The following is a 15300-nucleotide window of genomic DNA, read 5'->3' as shown; positions in this document are numbered from 1 at the left end:
ATTGTAGGAAATCTGCTAGGCCTCTAAACCTGCATGCCCCATTATCAACTAGGGACTTATAGGGTCTGCCATTGCCAATTGTAAGTGTAACCTATTACATGCATCTTTACCATATTACATGTTCCTTTTTAATCATAGCACTGGCCTGGCCTGGTTGGCAGAGGCCAGGGTACCGTCAGAGTCTGATAAAAAATTGGGGTGAACTGGTCAAAATGATGACTTTCTAACAGTAAGTCATATCGGAGTGGGGGACTTTTTATTGTCTTAATTTAGATTTTCATTCTCTTAATTACTAGTCTAGAGCCAGTGTGCACAGGTACCATAGCTCCATCCAGGTACAATGAACCTCTGCATGCCCATCTACAGACATCTTTGGTGCTGCAAGAAGAATATAAAAAAACATTTTTTAGAAATACTGATGAAAAGTTGGTATCTATCAGATTTTATACCAAATTCTCAGGTAATCTTTGAGTCCCAAATTAAAGTATCTCTCAAGGACACCACACACCAAATTATGTTTGTGCAAAGCGAGCCAATTTTATATGTATTTGGAAAGGCAAGTCCCTCGAGTGGTCTTTCTGCATAGCCCAGATTAGTTTTACCAATTTCCAGGCTGAGGGCCTGATTTTGATCTTGGCGGCACTCCTACTGTCCCTCCGTGGTGGTGTTTTCAAGTCCTCTGTCAAACTAATGGAGTCCTGCATGCTGTATTTAGATGTGTGTACGCTCTGTTGGCTCCTTCAGACCGGCGGTATTCCGCTGACCTGAATTTGATGTCTCCATTGTGCTTGCAATGCCCTGGTTGTGGATTCTGATAGAATAAGTCCCTGGTGGAGTGGAGACTGGTAAGTACAACTTATGTTTATGTCAATAACCATATATGCTGTGTGTACTCAAAAACATATGTAGGTAATGTGTTATGTCCCTTTTTGTTACATATTGCATGCCACACATACATATGCACACTATTTAATGCACACAGACTGACACCAAAAACACACCACCCCCAAGCACCACAACTGCAATATTTGTTATTATGTGTCAATACAGATGTGTTAAATTTACCTTGTAGGAAAATGAACACTACTACATTACACAAGGCTACAGAAATTGTCATCACACTTTTCTTAATAAGAAGACTGTAAAAAAGTTGCTTAACTTAGATACCGGCGACAACTGAGTCACGAGGCATCCTGGTGGAGTAGGATTCGCAAAGACGGGATGTGGACAATGGGCTTCAAGATGGAAACAGAAGTGGAAAATAGTTAAAAAGGTAAGTTCTTGTCTCATTTCCTTCCATTCTGCCAACTCAGAGTAGGAGATAGTCCCTCCACAGTTGCCTCGACGGAAAACCACAATGTGATTAGCGCAGCAGTCATCTTAGCTGGACACCCACAGACTCACACTCCTGCCTATGGCACCGTTGACACGGGTGATAATTTCTGGCAGAGTTGACGGGACTCTGGCAGTCTTGTGCCAAGACACCTTAGGGTAAATGTGGGCTTCATAAATTTAAATACCATAACATCTAAAGAGAGTAGGCAGACCGCCAAGTAGGCAGGCAGTAAATCCATCAACAAAGTGGCGGCGGGTCCATTAACGCCATGATCTCAATCAGGCCCTTAGTCTCAGCGTTGCCCCTTATATGTAAAATTATTATACAAGCGTGCAGCAGAATATCTCAAAATCTCAGTGTGTTCAGGAGGTTCATACATGTATTATATTTAAATCTATTTGGCTTATCGTTTCTCCCTTTGCTAAGAATCATGTTCAATTTTCAGAGCAGTACCATACTTCAAAAACCTAGTGTGCCAAACAGGGAGGTGCATCATGTGTTCTGTGCCTAGATAGTCCAGTAAAGACCTAAATCTTCACTTCTTATTTCCTTCAGGAATATTTTTTACAGAATAGTAAAATGAGCACATTTAGTTACAAAAAAAGGAGCCAGCTGAATGAGGGATAGAACAGCTCTAATTTGTAGCCTCTAAACATGCCAAAGAGTAGATAGAGAGACCGTAATATGTGTTCTTTCTAGAATAAAATGATAATTGGTAATCCAAAGGTGTGGACAACATATCACACTTGTGAGCAAAGACAGAAAAAGGCTACTCAATTTAAGGTTATTTTAATTCGAATACAACGGGTTTTTAGGTTCTGCCTATATCCTTGAGAAATAATTAATGAACGTGCAAAGAACATGTAGGCACAGTCCAATTAATCAAGGGAGCAATTATCATTTTAATTTATTCTATTCTGTCCGAACCAAATGAGGCCATGTAGCCACAATTTCTTTGACACACTAGGGAACGTTTTGTCTGTTATAAATTATTGTTTCATGTAAATGTGCCAGGAAGGAAATCCCCAAATATTATAATGACATTGATTTTTAAGTCCACAATTGACCCATCCCGATCCAATGCCAGGTACCTTGAAAGAAAATATTTCAAATTTTGATTTTTTGCTTCAGGCCACATCGTTATTCCTCAAAACTGCTAAGCAAACCGTGATCATACAATAGAAAGCACTAAAGTCCCAATAATGAGGAGCTCAGTAATCCAATGTATGCGCTCAACTCGTATTTGACTCAAAGCAGCAGTACAACTGGGTGCAAATTGCAGACTTCTCGGTTCCCACGATTTTTGGAGGGAAATGCTTGTTACAAACCATGGGCTCCATTGCAAACATATCATTTTAAACACCCGGTAAATTGATGAAATTGTCTGCATATAGCACTATTCCTATTTTTCAGTATGCAAACAGAACTTCGTTACAATTTACAAACTATGAACCCACTAAATCGGGCACGATGCTATTGCAAATCAGCGAATGAACAGTTTTCACTCGACTTTTCCTGCTCAATTGTGATAGAGCCCTATGAGCAAAGCAATATTTTATTTACCCTTCTTCCCAGAGTTTGACCCTTAGACTTACTCAAGGCAGTGTTTTTTCAAAAGCAAGACCAATATTTTTGGCAGTCAACAGCTTATCGGAATTATCGAACGTGCCTCCTTAGCCCCAAGAATGGCAACTATATATAAATGTTGTTCTTTCTGCCTAGCTTTGCAGAATACACTGCAGATTGCTCCCAGACATCAGTGCGCTTGGTCTAGGACACAATTATTGAAGGTTACGCATCTCACACTTCTGATGTCAGAGCTGTCCCTGAAATTGAACCATCGAATGTTAGAATGAGGAGCTCTTCAGTACTCCCCAGAGGCGCAAAGTGTTTTGTCTTATAATCACAAGAAAAAAAGAGGGAGATACCCTATATGCTAATATGGGACAGGGTAAGATAATGTTAGAACACAAGAAAGTCCCTAGTTGTCAGGGAGTGCCCTCTGTCACGGCCCCTTGTTATCAAAGGACCTAGCACGACATCAACACTATTGTTGTGTCTCACCTGGTCCTGTCATTCGACCGGACCCCAATTAAAGTACAAACCAAAAAAACTTTATCAGTTAACTACTCGAGGTCAACAGAACATGCTTAAACTAAAACAAAACATATACAATTCCTGTGGCATTCAAAAAAGATTTTCTATATTTGTATGTATTAAAAACAGTAATTTATTAAAATTTCATCACGTTACAGTACATCACATATTGCATAGTTATACAAAAACAATAATATAAAAACCAAAGAGTCGACGCAGCGTTTCGGTGTCTTGACCAGTGAGTCACACCTTCTTCAGGACGGTTTTTTAAAATCACTAAAAAGAGAATGCCACAATTATACACTGTTTATAGACTTCTTCATAACAAGACCTCGAGCTATACATATAAACATTGCACATTTATTTAAAAAAAAAAACAACATTCTTATACTTATTCATTGCAATTTTCCCATTAGTGCAATTCTAACCTTTCACATACATCGGATATATTTCTTATAGTTTTTGTTATCACCTTTCAGATGTTTATACTGGTGGCCATAGTCCATATATTTTCTTGCTTATGTGGTTAATCTAAACATATCAACCTTTACATCTAGTTGCTTCATTACTGAGATATTCATTGTTTTTACTAGACTTGTTACAGTGAACAAATATGTATATTTCTGATTTACGTAGATCCTAGGGTTTATGTGTTCATACTCCAGAGTTCTACATACCTTGGGCATCAGGAGAAAACTTGGTGCAGGTCAGAATAGACTACGACAATGGTCCTGAGGATGCATGTTGCTTTTCAAACAGGGACATAAGGTCTCAAACATGTTGGGTTATAGACAAGGCATCATGCCTTAAGAATACAGTTAGACAATGGTTCCCTTAGGGCAGAGGACTTCAAACTTTTTGATGCCGAGACCCCCTTGTAAAACCTTTTTAGGCTTAAGGACCCCCTTCCGACAAAAGTTTCTAGAAACTGGTACTCCTCTTCATCAACTTTTGACAACCATAAATGCGCCTGTTAGACCTCATCACATCCCTCCATCATTCATCCACCCACACTTTCACACATCCATCATCCACCCTTTCATCCATCCATCCATACATCCATCCATCCACCCTTTCATCCTTCCATCCATACATCCATCCTTTACCCATCCACCCTTTCTTTCATCCACCCATCATTCATCCACCCACCTTTTCACACATCCATCCATCATTCATCCATGCAACCTTTTATCCATTCATACATCCATCCACCCTTCCATCCTCTGTTCCATACATCCATCCTTCATCCATCCACCCTTTCCTACTCCCATCCATACATCCATCCTTCATCCATCCATCCACCCTTTCATCCTTCCATCCATACATCCATACATCCCTCCTTTACCCATCCACCCTTCCTTCCATCCACCCATCATTCATCCACCCACCTTTTCACACATCCATCCATCATTCATCCATGCAACCTTGTATCCATTCATACATCCATCCACCCTTTCATCTTCCCATCCATACATCCATCCTTCATCCATCCACTCTTTCATCCTCCCATCCATCATCCATCCACCCTTTCATCCATACATCCATCCACCCACCCTTTCATCCATCCATCTACCCATCATTCATCCCCCCACCTTTTCACACATCCATCCATACATCCTTCATCCGTCCACCCGTTAATCCTTCCATCCATACATCTATCCTTCACCAATCTATCCTAAATCCATCCACCCTTTCATCCTTCCATCCATGCATCATTCATCCATCCACCTTTTCATCCATCCATTCACCCATCATTCATCCACCCATCTTTTTACACATCCATCTATCATTCATCCATGCAACCTTTTATCCATTCATACATCCATCCACCCTTCCATCCTCTGATCCATACATCCATCCTTCATCCATCCACCCTTTCATCCTCCCATCCATACATCCATCCTTCATCCACCCACCCTTTCATCCTCCCATCCATACATCCATCCTTAATCCATCCACCCTTTCATCCTCCCATCCATACATCCATCCTTCATCCATCCACCCTTTCATCCATACATCCATCTACCCACCCTTTCATCCATCCACCCATCATTCATCCCCCCCACCTTTTCACACATCCATCCATGCATCATTCATCCATGCAACCCTTTATCCATCCATACATCCATCCACCCTTTCATCCTCCCATCCATCCATACATCCATCCTTCATCCATCCACCCTTTCATCCTCCCAACAATGCATACATCCATCATTCATCCATCCACCCTTTCATTCATCCATCCACTCATCATTCATCCACCCACCTTTTCACACATCCATTCATCCATCCTTCGGCCTTTCATCCATCCATCCACCCATCATTCATCCACCCACCTTTTCTGTGCCACTCTCATGGGGGGGGGGGGGGGGGGATCAGTATCTCTCTGTGTCTTCGTCCTTCTTCTTTCCCGCTCATGGGAGGGCATCTCTGTGCCTCCCTGCTGGGGGGCGGGGACGTGTCATGGGACCCACAGCTCCAGGTGCGCAACATCCATTGAACTTAGAGGGCTAAACTACAGCCACTCCCCCAGCCCCCCCCCCCACCCTCCCCCAGCTCGTGTATGTGAGCCCGGCTGAAACAGCTTCAGGGACAAACACACAGTCACACCCAAGTACTTGACCGGTCTTTAAAAGACCCTTTACTTGTTAATGAGGCGTTGATGTTTTTCACACCTCGGTGTGAATTAGGCCGCCTCCGCCGTGAGCACCCTCAGCCCAATGCCAGGAACTGCACTCTGCAGAATCTGCGACCCCCTTCCCAGGACTCCACGACCCCCCTGGGGGTCGCGCCCCACAGATTGAAGACCGCTGCCTTAGGGGGAAGTGTTAAAGCCTAAACCTCCTAGTCAAAGAACTTTGATTTAGAAATGAGGGAATTACACAGTTAGTTTTTATTCACTGTATAAAATTCCTTTTAGCATATCATATCACATTCCAGGTGCTGCAAAAACAACGAAGTGAGCGAATAGTGACATTTGTGAAAGGTTGTGCGTTACTGCTGTACTATATATATATATATATATATATATATATATATATATATATATATATATATATATATATATATATACACATGTATTACTAGGTGCTGATAGAGTTACAGATTCTTAACACGACTTAAAAGGAGAGTACAATGTGTACATCCTGATAAATCAGATCAGTCCACTAGCTCGTTTGTCGATGTTTCAACCCTATAGAAAGTGATTTATTCAGGCTCATCACCTGGTCAAAAAATGGTTGGAACCTGAAAGGAAGGAAAAAAGACCAAGCACCTTGAACACCTTAAACATTGTAAGTGCGGTTTCAAAAAAATACTGGGGGAGACAGTGTTGGAATAAATAGAGCTGATAAAGGTTCATAGGGCTGGCAAACGGTGTTCTTTCTTATTGTGATTATTATGTTCACCAGCCCCTTGAGCAACTGGGTATCCCACTCCTCTATGTGTAGCTATTGACTGCAGCTAGCTGAAACATTGGTAGGTGCACAAATTGTGAATGACAATTGCACATGCATAAGTAACAACGTTTGATGAAACCTCTCAATTAAAAGCTAAGAATATGTTGACAGAGAATCGCTATTCTGCCCCTTGTGACCCATGTGGGGTTTATGAAGTAAGAAGTGGAGGGAATAAAGCTGGAATTATGTATTTGCTGTAGCTGGTGATACATTTAGTGTCAATATTAATGATTATGCTATTACTGATAATGCTGTTAAAAAGCAAAAAGAAAATAGGACATTTATGAGTTTAAACAAATTAGGGCAAATCAGCCCTCATGTAACCTCAAAAGCAGTACTCATTGTGGCAGCTAATTCTGGAGTATACCCAACGTTTAATGCAAAATGCAAAAACCAGAAAGTGTGTTCTAGGGAGAAGAACAATAGCTGTATGAGTATGATGCAGGCAGGCATACCCTGTTCAACTAATTGCATGAGAAATTCTGCTTGAAAGCGGTACAGCACTGCACCTACGCCCTTCATGCTGTAGCCATGTGATCCAGTTAGCAGGAGCAGTTTTCCAGTAGCCAAGGTACATGCTGGATATCTGAATATTATAAGAGGTGACAGCTTATTAGTAGGTGCTCCTTCTATGCATGCGAAAGGCAAACTCTCAATACATTGCACTAGCACACAGAGGGAACACCTCCACTTCCAGCAAAAACTCCTGGCACAACTTTGACGTCCTCATAGCAGAGAGACTCTCCCAACATATTAAGGAAAACAACCTTCTTGATGAATTTAAATCCAGCTTCAATCAAGGCTGCAGTACTGAAACAGCACTGTTACAAGTTATCGATGATGTCCTGTGAATGCTCTAATCGGGCAACTCCTGTCTCCTGATGCTTCTTTCCGCAGCCTTTGACACTGTAAACCATAACACTCTTCTGAACACACTAAAACAAAGAATGCGATTTGAAGGCACAGTACTCAAATGGTTTGGATCATACCTTAAGCGCTGATCCCAGATGATTAGAATTGGAAACTGTCTCTCTTCATCAAAGGCTGTGGATCAAGGCATCCCTCAAGGCTCAATCCTCGTGCCCACCCATTTCAATAGGTACATGGAACCACTGGAAACCTACTAAAAAAGTCAGGGATCCATTATCATCTCTATGCTGACGACACCAACTCTACCTAAAGGTGTCCTCTGCACTCGACATTTCAATCTTCACCGCCACCCTCAACTCTATCCAAGAATGGATGACATCTCATCATCCAATTCTGAATCCCTCTAAAACCAAATTCCTTCTTTTTTCAACCTTCAACTCTCCCCCACTTGTTCAATCATGGGTGGATAGTCCGAACATTCTTAACATCAAGCCTACCATCGTTGACAGTGCCAAATCCCTAGGTGTCATCCTGGACTAAAGACAACTTCCATTCCCAAATCAACACCATGGGCAAAAACACATTCCTGAACAATACCTGAAAACTCTGGTTCAATCAATGGTACTCTCCAGATTGGACTACTATAAATATCTCCTTGTAGGGCTCCCCAAAACCCACCTATCTCCTAAAATAAATGCTCCATTCAGTGATGTATTTTATCTATGGGGCTATTCGTGCGCCTGCAGACGTCTAACTGCTTGATCTTGGAAGCATTTTGCACTTCTAACTCGTAATTGTTGCCATAGGCACCAGAAAATGCTGATTTTAAAAGCGGACTTGCACTGTGTATTTTGTCTTAGGCAGTAGGAAAACGCTGATTTTAAAAGCTGACTTACTTTTTTATTAAAAACTCATACTGCTTGTTTTCACTTACCTTCCCCTTTTCACTCGGTATTGGCGCCGCATCTCCCCGGTCCACCACAGCTTGTGCTGTTTGTGTGGAGGGAGTCCTGGCAGACGCAATACCACCGTACCCTCACTTCCTGTGGCCCGAGTTTGGCGGCCATTTTGGGGGTAGCGCTCTAGTCTTCGGCAGCCTCCGGCTGTCATAAAAGAACACTATGCCACGTCCGCGCAGCGGGCGGGCGCAGCTGGCGCGCCGGCGGCGTGCCTATGGTGTGCCAAAGGCAAGCCCCTCTGCGCCCGTATGCGCTCGACACGGGCTCAGGGCCACCCCCCTGCCCAATCCACTCCAGGCAAGGTGACTCACAAATACAGCAAGGAGGCACTGATAATACTTGACCCATTAGGCGGTAATGCAACTTGCCCACAACTGCCACCCAATACAATATCCAAGGATAAGACACCCTGCCCTAACTGTCTAATCTGTCTACCGTATATAAACCCCCTCCCACTTAATTTATCTTCAAGAGCTGGCTTGGCCACTATTCCGGGAAAAGGGATGTACTCACTACCTAAGGAAACCAAAAACAGCCGCATCCTGCCAGGCGAAAAGCCGCATCCAGCACAAGGAGAAAGATCCGAGGGAGAGCTGAAAAGCGGATTACTTAACGTCAGATCCCTCCCCAAACATGCAACCGAGATACAGTTGCTGATAGAATCCAGCAATCTGGATATACTGTTCGTAACAGAAACATGGACAGTAGCTGGGCTCGAGTCAGAGCTGGGTCCGGCATGCCCCGTGGGGTATAAGATTCTCCACAACCCCAGTCCTAAGGAGCGAGGGGGGAGACGGGAGTCATCTTCAGGGAAGAACTGAACATCGCCATGTTAGACATTGACATAGTGTCCTGTGCAGAACTCCTTGGGTTCTCAATAAAACATGACTCAGGTCACTGCCTCACCGGCCTGATATGCTACAGGCCACCAGGGGCCATTAATGCTATACAACAGCAGGAACTGATCGGTGTCATTAACAACTTGACACTTACCCATAGCAGATTACTAGTGCTGGGTGATTTTAACCTATAGAACAATGGCAAACTAGACACAGCTTTCCACAACATCATACACTCCTGTGCCAACCTAGGGTTAAAACAATGGGCAACCACTTCCACACACAGGGAAGGCAACAATCTAGACCTAATCTTCGCAGAGGAGGAGCTCGTATCCATGGGAAAAACCCTACCAGTGGGATGGTCAAACCACTATCTAGTAACATTCAATGTCCATACTCTGGTTAACTTAAAGCCTGGAAACAAACAGGTCAGAACCTTTATCAGCCATGACTGGAAAGGACTACTACAAAAGGGGAAAAAGGGGATGCCCTCTTTCAGTTAGAGACCCTGTTTAACCCGGAAAATGACATTACAGTGAACTATCGCTCGCTCTGAACATGTGACCAGGAAACTTGATCATATTGCCCCTCTGAAAGTAATCAGGAAAAGAGGCAGTCCTTCCGCACCCTGGTACACGGAAATACTGAAAATTCAGACCATCGCATGTAAAAAGGCCGAAAGACAATGGAGGAGAGATTATACAGAACAGAATAGACTACTCTGGAGGCTGACAATAATTAAATATAAAAAAGAGATTGCCACAGCCAAGGCAGAACACTTTGCAGCCATTATCTTAAAAAGCTCTAATAAGGCACGTGACATTTTCAAGATAGTAAGAGAAATGTCCAACCCTAGCTGCGCCAGTAGCTACATCAAACCTTCACAGGAGCTATGTGATGGTTTAGCATCCTTCTTCCAGGAAAAAATTACAAAAATAGTAGAGAGTATGGAGGACGCTCCCTCTTCCTTAGCACAGCACCAGAGTAGCATGGATAATGGGAAGAATAGAGAAGGAATGGATGGGCACTTACTGCCAAGGGTCATTTTGGAAAAATTCGAAATACCTCCAGAAAAAGAATTTGCTCAAATCGCCCTCAATATATCCTCTGGATCCCCACTGGATCCTCTACCCCACAAAGTCGTAAAGGAACTCGGGGCTGAATTCTTTCCCGTACTTCGTCAGTTATGTGGCCAATCCCTCTGCACAGGCATTGTACCGAGGGAATGGAAACAGGCCGTTATCACACCCCTGCTTAAGAAACCAAATCTTGACCCTAGCTGCCACAAGAATTACCGACCCATCTCTCTCCTGCCGTATCCGATTAAGATCACGTAACGGCTGGTCAGTAGGTCTCTGTCCCTCTTCCTGGAGACAAATAACATCCTAGAAGAGAAGCAATTTGGGTTCAGACCAGCCCATGGGACCGAGTCAGCTCTGCTGATGGTCCTGGACAACCTGCGAATGAGGGCGGACAGGGGAGAATCAGCAATTCTAATTCTGCTAGACCTGTCCGCCGCGTTCGACACGGTGAGCCATGACATCCTACCGACAAGGTTGGAAACCTTTGGAGTAAAAGGTACGGCACTTAATTAGCTGCGATCGTACCTGACAGATAGATGGCAGGCAGTGGCACTCCCTCCATACCAGTCTGAATTTGCCAAAGTCCCACAGGGGTCTGCGATCAGTCCTATCCTTTTTAACGCCTACATGCAACCCCTGATGGGTATCATCAAGGCCCACAATATTAGTGTGATCAACTATGTGGATGACACGCAGCTGATGATCTCCCTTAATGGCGCCCATGCAGAATCACTTGAGACCTTCCACACCTGCATGCGGGAAATGGCAACGTGGCTAAAAATCAATTTGCTACAATTTAATAGCCGTAAAACAGAGGTTATGCAATGTAAAGTGGGAAGAATTGCCAGAAGCCTGCCTGCTGACTTCTGGCCTTTAGCCTCCGATGGACCTATGACACCAGTAAAGACGGTGCGGAACTTGGGGGTCAGCTTCAATGAAAATTTAAACCTGGAGACCAACGTAAACAAACAAGTGAGCAGTTGCTTCACCCTAATGCGGGGCCTCCGAAAGCTGCTGCCTCTCCTCCCAGCACAGACCAGAGCAACCGTAGTCAGGAGTACCATTCTTAGCCGCCTGGACTACTGCAACGCGCTGCTACTGGATTCTCCTGCTGTAATGGCTGGATTTTCTGTTTAGATGGGATCAGCCCCCAGGGGCCCCTGTGACCCAGCCAAAACGTACTCACCTTCCGTCCTCAGGACTCCTCTATATCCAGGCACCTGGTACCTACCTGAGGATAGGGAACTCGCAATATACAAGCTCATATTATTAAGAACACCACTAAATCTATAGGGATACTAAGAATACTCACTGATTACTAGGGATATCCATACCCTACACCACACTTATTCACATCAGTTGGTCTCGCGGCCACCCTGACCCAGACCGTTCTACCCTAGGGCAGATCTGACACACAATCTGGTGCGTCTACACACGGGCCTGCAGAACCCAATGCTCCCCTTTCCAAACCGTTCGCGATCCTGCGAAACTTACACACTAGTTCCACTACCTAGTGCTCTCATTTAGTTAAGCCACAATCTGGTGGATTTACACGCTGGTCTCCCACCCAGCGCTCTCATTAACGCCGCATATCAACGACGACCACATTCCTATGAACACCTATACATATATATATATATATATATTGGGATATTATCTCAGCTGTCTACTCGGGATGAAACTACAATAATAACTTTGAGTGTGGGTCCAGATTATTATGTATTACCTGCTCTTGGCATCAAAGGTCCACTCACTCCCTATTTATGTGATCACCACTTACCTGATTGGGATTACTCATCCATTCATGCATCTAGCAAACACCTAGAAGCGCCATTTACCTTTAGTGAACAAGAATAGGGACTACACACCAGTTAGTTATAAACTGGGGGTTATTTATTACAGTAATATAAACATTTATGCAAATCTAACAAAGACTATAGGTAGAACACACCGCTTGAAAGAGAAAAGATTACACATAACAGGAACACTCCGCTGAAAGGGAAAAGATTAAGTGTAGCTAATGTGATGAAAACAATATCACCTGATTAGTGTGAAGTCTTGTTCTAGCTGTCATCTGGGTTCCTCTCTCGTCTGTGCCTTGGCTCATCTCATGCTCTCTCTCCTCTCCTGCACTCTTGGGTACACCTCTGCGCTGATCGCTCTGTCTCTGGACTCCTCTCCCCCACACGAACTGTCTCTCCACCTTGCGTCTTCAATCTTTAATAGTTCCTGCCGCTCTGATCACCGTTCATTCTGTCTCTCTTATTCGCTCTATCTCTGCGCCAATGTCCAATTCCATCTGCTCCCATAGGTTAATCCACGAGCTCTCCTCTATCTCTTCTAAAAGGCATTACTTCAGACTCCAGCTATTCACACTTCCTCCTGATAAACAACTGCTTCTGACTGCTTCCTTCAGTTCCAGCTCACTATTCAACTCAGCTCTTCTCCAGATTGAACCCTCTCTCTCTCTCTGCCAACTCCACTCCACTGCTCTCCTCTCTGCTGGACTCTCCTCTCGACTCCCCTCTGCTTGACTCACTGACTCCGCCTCTGCACTTCACAAATATAGAATGCTGTTTCCTCATGGAAAGTTCCAGCCAGCAGCTTCTTCCCACCAATCCCATGCACCAGGCTCCTTGCGCTAGACGCTCCCACAGTGACCAGTCTGCTTGTTTCGTCTAGAGACTGAGCCCGGGAACAATTCCTGATTAGATTCAGCTCTGGCCGGTTCTCTCCGGTCCGCTTAGGGCGAACAACAGTTATAACTATAAACATTGCTTTTGCCCTAAAAAGCCTCTCTGCTTCCATCAAGATGGAGTCTCTCTAGCTTTAGGCCTGAAAGGGGTGAAATGCTCCTTAGCTCTGTCAGAATACCTACATAAACCATACCAATATGTCTAATATGTCAAAGCCAATAGGCAATAGACAGGTTAAAGTCAAGAATAAAGGCATATTAAGCAGCTATCCTCTTCTAGGTCTGGAAAAAGGGCTTAAAAGGGCCAACACAGGCTAAGAATGCCTATACTAGATGCGAGCAAGAATAATGATCTATTATCACTGCTAAATAAAGCCAAAAACCCTGCCATAACACCTGCATATCTGATTTCCAGACTTCAGAGTATCCAGGCGGCAGCAGGTAAAATGGCTCTCTCTCTCGAACGCCGATCCTCTACTACTCTAGCATTGGCCGAGCTGCACTAGCTGCCCGTGCCCCAGAGGATCCACTTTAAATCTCTATGTACTATCTTCAAAGCAGTACATGGTCTGGGTCCCAAACCTCTACAAAACAAATTCCAAATGGTATGAGCCCACACGGACCCTCCGCTCCTCATCCACTAACCTTATCAGTATTCCTAGAATCAGGAAAGCAACTCAAGGTGGCAGAGCCTTTAGCATAGCAGCAGCCCACCTCTGGAATAGCCTTCCAATTGCGATCAGGAAAACTAGTGAACTGCTGGCTTTCCGCAAAAAGGTAAAGACCTGGCTCTTCCCTAAAGTCTAACCACCCGAGGAGTATCCTGTTCATTTCCCCTCCCTGCCCCTTGCTGTTTACTTCTTAGTCGCATTTTTCTAAGCACCAGGATGCCCGTAGGGTTGCAGTGCGCTCTATAAATGATATAATAATATTAAAAGAAACAACCATATCACACCCATATTGATTTCTCTTCCCTGGATTCCGTTTAAAGCTATTTCAATATATAAGGCGGCTTGCATCACCTTTTAAAGCCATACACACTACTTGGCCAATAAACTCAAAATATCAAGCAGCTCCAGACCTTCTCGCAATGCTAAAAATCTACTGCTCGAACCTCCAACTTTTAAAAGAGAGGGACTTATGGCATAATCCTTCTCAGGTAATGCGACTAGAATTTGGAGAAATTGGATTTCTATGGGCCTCAGGGCCCATATGAATGAATTGGGAGGTATTCCTTAACTGCATATCGCAATTTGCGATTCGCAATTAAGGAATATGTAGGATTCGCAAAATGTATTGCAAATCCTACATACTTAGCGCTTTGCGATTCTAAATAGCGATTCGCAAAAAATCGCTGTTTGAGAATTGCAAATGGACATTTTCATACATATGGCCCCATATATCTAATCACTTCTAACCTACCTATTGTACCAAACCTAACATACCTAACCTATAATACAACTCCTGCAGACCATTTCTACCATACTTAACCTAGTTTACTGATCAACTCTAACATCACTTCACAGCCTACCATTCCTAACCTATTCACACTTGATGTACAATAGCTAACCTACCATTCCTAACTCACCATACCAACCAGCCATAGCTACACTACTATGCTTACCTTCTAACCATATCTACTGGCCTTTTTTCAATACCTAGAGTACTTCAGCACACGTACCTACCACTATTAACTTCTTCACCTAATCAACTAAACTATCATTCCTTCCATAGCTACTACACTTAACTAATACATATCTAATCTATCATGCCTAATTACATAAGTAACAAACCTATTTATCCATACCTACTTACCATTACTGTTTCCAGCAACGCCCGCGCGGGCGCGCACCTCTTTCACTCCCAGCACACAGTGGCTTTGAAGTGTGCACACACAGCACACCCATCCCCCTCGAGGCAAGTATTCATGTTGAATGCCACGCCCTGTAGAAGCATGATGGGAG

This window comes from Lissotriton vulgaris, chromosome 4_1 (genome assembly GCF_964263255.1).
Source record: "Lissotriton vulgaris chromosome 4_1, aLisVul1.2, whole genome shotgun sequence".
Classification (NCBI taxonomy): Eukaryota; Metazoa; Chordata; class Amphibia; order Caudata; family Salamandridae; genus Lissotriton; species Lissotriton vulgaris.
The sequence above is the reverse complement of the archived record's forward strand: the minus strand, read 5'-3'. Positions refer to the sequence as shown.